Source organism: Marmota marmota, unplaced genomic scaffold, assembly GCF_001458135.2.
Source record: "Marmota marmota marmota unplaced genomic scaffold, marMar, whole genome shotgun sequence".
NCBI classification, from domain to species: domain Eukaryota; kingdom Metazoa; phylum Chordata; class Mammalia; order Rodentia; family Sciuridae; genus Marmota; species Marmota marmota.
Window position 1 is genome coordinate 892,484 of NW_025999969.1, and position 5,927 is coordinate 898,410.

The window sequence follows — 5,927 nt, forward strand, 5'->3', positions numbered from 1 at the left end:
CAGACTCCCACTTCTAGGCCATCATCCATATCCTCCACCCAGAGACCATCAGGAACCCACCTGTAGCGGAGCACATTGGGTTTATTGCTTGTTGCAATGAAGGGGAACGTGCAGCCTGAGGCACTGTGGTCTTCTTAGTAAGAGGGTGTCACAAAGGACACAGAGGGTTTAAGCGTGTTTTTGTCTAGATCCAGCGCAGCCACAGAGGGGTCTTGTCTGAGATTGATGTCCTGTGAAGTTGTTTATGTTCAACAGGAGAGCACCTTAGTCTCACCGTGAGTGCCCACCAAGACCTGGATGGCAGGGATGGCTTCCCTTTTTTGTCAGGGAGTCCCTAGTGCAGAGAGCAGAAGCTGGAGGGAAAGTGGTGGGTGAAGAAGAAAAGTATATTGAATGAACTGATGAAGTTTCAGGGGCCCAGCCAGCAGCCCCTCTCCTGGAAAGCGGGGCCTGACTATCCCTGGCTGACCCTGATCTGTGCTCCTCTGAAGTCTGCACAGACTCATGGAGTCATGCCATGAGGGTCTGCAGTCAGTCTCCCCACTGTTCTGTGATTGCCCTGAGAGCAGAGATGTGTCCTTTCTCCCCAAGGAGAAACACAGAGCAGGTGTCTAATAACTTTAGTATGACTGACAGGCCAGCTGAAAGTACAGTTAAGCCTTGCTTGGGTTGTGCCTCTAGTATAGACTCCAGAAATCTGTCTGTGTTCTCTAGAATAAGGGGCATGGGTGGGAATGAGTTAAACAGAGAAGCCCAGGCGCCAGCAGTCAGAGGGTATGTTTGTGAGTTTGTGATTCTCAGGGACTTTAAGGCCTGAGGACTTTGGCTCCCATGTGGTGCTCTTGCAGTGTACACTTCATCTGGGCCTGGTTCTTCCTCAAAAAAATCCTCCCATCTCTGCTGCCCATCACCAAGGGGTGGCTGGCAGAAGCCTTCAGGTTCTAACAGGGGCTAAGAAGGGGTCATAAGAGCCCCAAACAGGGCTGGGGTTGTGGCTCAGCGGGAGAGCGCTCATCTAGCACGTGCGGGGCCCTGGGTTCGATCCTCAGTACCACATAAAAATAAATAAATTAAATAAAGATATTGTGTCCAACCACACACACACACACACACACACACACACACATTTTTAAAGAGCCCCAAATAATTCAAACAGGCAATGTAGAGGACTTATCTGTGTATCTGGCTCTATCTGGTTCTAATCTCATAGGAACCCATTAAGGTATGTGCAGTTATTATCCTTATTTTAAAGATGAAGACCAGAGGCACAGAGATTTTAAACAACTTGCCCAGAGATACACTGGTAATAAGCGACAGAGGGTGGATTCAGTCGCAGATCTATCAGCTCCAAACCTGAGTTCTGTACCCCAGACTTCCTTCCCACAGTCCTCTTGTGACCTCAAGTGGAGTTTGGACACACACACATACTCCAGTGGATGTGGGACCTGTGGAAATGGCAAAGGCTGCCTGAAGGTCCTACTTACAAGGAGCTCAGAAAACCCACTGGACCAAAGAGCTCTACAGTCAATGTTCTTCAGCTTAGAAGGGCCGGGCAGGAATGTCTGCCTTTGAATAACAGGCCCTAGTCGTGTAGACTCTTCCGGTACAGCAAGAGAGGCAGGAGAGAGAATTTCACCCCAAGCTTCTTGTAAGTAGGACCTTCAGGCAGCCTTTGCCATTTCCACAGGTCCCACATCCACTGGAGTATGTGTGTGTGTGTGTGGGCACCAGCAAGCAAAACCTTAACTCCTTGTTGGTAATTTCCTGGACAGAGGACACTGCAGCTTCCTCTTGTGACCACCAGGGGGAGGTGCTCCCTTGGGAACTGTCTGCAGAGGAGGAGCACCTTCCCAGTCCCCTTCAATGGCAAGCAGTCCCTGGGCCACTCCTGCTGTTATCCTCAGGGTCAGCTCTGCTGCATCCTGTGACCTCTCCTTTCAAGGAGGAATTCACTCTCTCTGTGTGTGTGTGTGTGTGTGTGTGTTTCTCTCTCTCTCTCTCACACACACACACACACACACACACACAAACTCTACCTCCATTATCTCCAGAGGAAGTATGTTCTGTCAGGAGCCACCTGCCCTCACCTAGTATTCTTGTGCTAAAGCCCACTGAAGTTTTATAAAATGATCTCTCCTCTTTTACAAATAGTAAAAGAAGCCTGAGACTTCTCTACTGGTATAACAGCCATCCAATTCAGTCCTTGACTTCCAGTCAGCTGGCATAGTGAGTTCATGCTGTGGCTCCCCTCTCTGTTCCAAACACACAGCAAACTAAACAAAATACAAAAAATGATAAACAAAAGAACATAGCTGGGCCCAGACCAAAAGGGACATTTCTGCATACTAGAAGCAGCCCAGAAATGTAAAGTGATGAGTGGGGCTCAGGCCTGCTGGCTTCGAATCTAGAACAGCAGTAGCTGTCAGCAGCATAGCTCTTGGTAACTGCAGCTAATTAGCTCCAGGCAAGACAGTGGAGAAGAACCAGAACCCTTGAAGCCAGGGTGGGGTAAGGCTGCTTCTGCTTATGAAAGGAGGTGGTTGTGGTGGTGGGATGGTGGGGGAGGAAGCCACCTGTCCACAGACAGCCTGGGGCTGGAGATGCAGGAAGATGAAGATGCTTTCTTGACTACAAGCTGAGCCAGGCCACCCTCTGGCTACGTGCCTGAATCAATGATATCTTTAGGGAGCCCTGAAATGCTGTGACAGACCTGATTCTCTATTGGGCCTGGGCTCAGGACATTTGGACAGAGTAAAAAACAGATGTAAAAATAAGGTTTTTTTAAAAAAGTCCTCAACTCATTGTGAAGTTGTAAATCAAAATAAATGAAAAATACATTGTGGTAAAAAAAAAAAGGTAAAAAAATTAACATTTGGAATATAAATTCACTTCAGATTAAATTAATTTTATGAAAGTCTCATAAGACTATAAATCATGTTTAAGGTGCTCAAAAAGGCAAATGAAGACTTAATATTCATTGGAAATTAATAAAAACTGAATGAAAGCAGATAGAAATGAAAGGAGAACAAATTGATATGAAAACAATCATGTAGAACTCTTAGAAACAAAAGTTTGGTAACTCAAAATAATAATAAAAATAACAATAGAGTAGATAGAATATATTGTAGACCAGAAACAAAGGATTAGTGAGTTAGAAAATATAACTTACTGAAGAAAATATAACTGTTAGAAAGTATAACTGAACTATAATATGATATACAGAGACAGAAATTCAAATACATAACATCAGTTATGAGACATGAGTGACAGTTTGTAGTAAGGACAATGTATGTTCAGTAGGAGTTTTTGAGGAAGGGAATGAATGGAGGTAGCTGAGAAACTTCCTTGGGGAAATTGCAGAACGCCAAACACTTTATAACAGAACTAAAAACCCCACAGATTACTTCAAAAGTAGTTTCTGGCTTCATTAAAGAGTGAGGCTAGGGATGATGGAATAGTATCTTCAAAGTGCCTACTACACTTTTATACCCAGCTAACTTAGTCAAAATATAAGATAAAAAGAGCATCTCATACAAAATATGCCTATAGAGACTCTCATTGAAAGAATTATTATAGATTATTATAGTACATCAAGAAGAGAAATGAACACACAAAAAATCATACAAAATACAATGTTAAGAATAGAAATTGGTAAAATGTTGATAATCTAAATAAGCATTGACTATTACCAAAAACTCTTTTTTTCTTCATATTCTTATTGGTGCATTATAGTTGCAAATAATGATGGGATTCATTGTTATATATTTGTACAAGCACACAATATAATTTGGTCAATATAATTTCCCAGGACTTCCCTCCTATCTCCCCCCTTCTTTTACTGTACTGATCCCCCTTTGATTTTCATGATATCTCCCCCGCCCCACCTTTCTTTTCCTCCAATTTCTACACAGGAGAGAAAAATATACAACTCTTTTCTTTCTGAATTTAATTTATTTCACTTAACATATGTTCTCAAGTTTCATTCATTTTCCTGCAAATGACATAATTTCATTCTTCTTTATGGCTGAATAAAACTCCATTATGTATATGTGACAAAACTCTTTTTAAAATTCTCTCTTGGGATTCCACCTCTTGGGTCCCCTTCTTCCTCCGGGAGAAGTCTTTTCTGCTGTCCTTTAATAAACTTCTGTTTTCCACTCTGAAAAAAAAAATAAAAAAAAAAAAATAAAATTCTCTCTTATTTTTTGTCATGGTGGGAAATCAAATCCAGGACCTCTTACATGCTAAGCTAATGCTCTGCCATTGAGCTACACACCCAGCCCTAAAATCCTTGGTTTTACTAAAGGTATACATACTCATATCTTAAAAAGTCAAATAGTTCTACAAGGTTAATGTGGTAGCCAGCTTGCTGTGCCCCCCCCCCCCAATGACCTTCAACTCCTAGAACTCATGCCCCCTGTGTGATACCCTCCCATATCAAATAGAGCTGATCTGCATAACCAGTACAATGCTGCAGAAGATAATGGTATGTGGCATCTGAGGTTAAGGGATAAAAGGCATTGCAGTTTCTGCAAGGTTTTCTCTGGGGTCACTCACTCTAGAAGAAGACAATGGCCTTGTGGTGAGGGTACTCAGGCTGCCCTAAAGAGGGATCCATGTGGCAAGGAATTGAGGCCTCTTGGTGCCATTAGCTAGCACAAATTGCCAGGCTTGGTAGTAAACCTCTTTGGAAGTGGATTCTCTAGTATGATAAACTCCATGTATGTATAATATGTCAAAATATACTCTGTCATGTATGTCTAAAAAAAAAAAAAAGACTTCAGTAGATTACAGCCCTCACCAGGATCTTGACAGTAACCCAGGAAGGTTCTGAGTCAGATCCTCCAGCTAAACTGCTCCCAAATTCCTGACTCACAGAGACTGTGAGATAACAAGCGTTTGTTGTTCTGTTAAGCTGATAAGTTTGTGGAGTGATTTGTTGCATCAGAGATAATATAGCCATTTTACCCCACCCCAGTGCCCAATACCCAAAGGCAAATACTTTCAACACTTTTCCTTTTAGCTGCTATTTTTTGTTGTTGCTTTTATAATGGGCCTTTATATTTCTATCTATCTTGTTTCTCTTTTTAGTTTTAATTTTAGGTATTACATATTTACTTCCTTTTGTGGTAGATAATATTATTTTCTTCCCTCCTAAATTCTTCTCGCCTTCAAGGTAGTTATAGCCGACTATTTTGCTGTTGAGTGCTTCTACCATGATGACATTTACTTTCTTGTCCTCCACCCTACTCCCTCCTGATAGTAATGGTTTACTATTTTGTTTGTTTGGATTTCTCTTCCTGTGAGTAATTTGTCTCCTCTAAGTATGTCTGAACTTATCAGGTATTCTATTAATTTCATCTTTTTCTTGGGGACGTTCTATCTCCTAGGAGCTTGCGCTCCTTAGACCTTCTGTACAGCTGTGTTTTTGGGAGGGCATTCTCTGTCACCTGGGGATCCCCTTGCTGACCTTTTGTGTCCTGTGTCTTCCTCTTTGCTTATTCCTTTGTTTCATGCAGTATATTCTCCAGCGGTTTCCTGAGCAGGGTGCATAAGACCTTTTTTTTGTCCTTCCGCGCTTTTTTGGGGAAACAAATACATAAGCCCTTCCAAACTGGAAGGTTTTATCGTGTAAAATCGCATTAAAATAACATTTTCTACATAGGCATTATGTCAAAGATGTGCCTTTAGTCATCTGTCTTCTTTTTAACACAAGTGTATTCTAGGTACATTTTTTGGAAACCATTCGTCTTTGAAAATGTCTAAGGTACAATTATACTTGCATTATGCTTTGGCTGTACTCTGGGTTGGAAGTAATTCTCTCTCAGAATTTGAGGATACTGTCCTTTTGTTATCTTTTATCTTCTGGTGTTACTATTTAGAGGCCCACAGCTATTTTGATTCCAGATTCCAAATATGGAATTTCT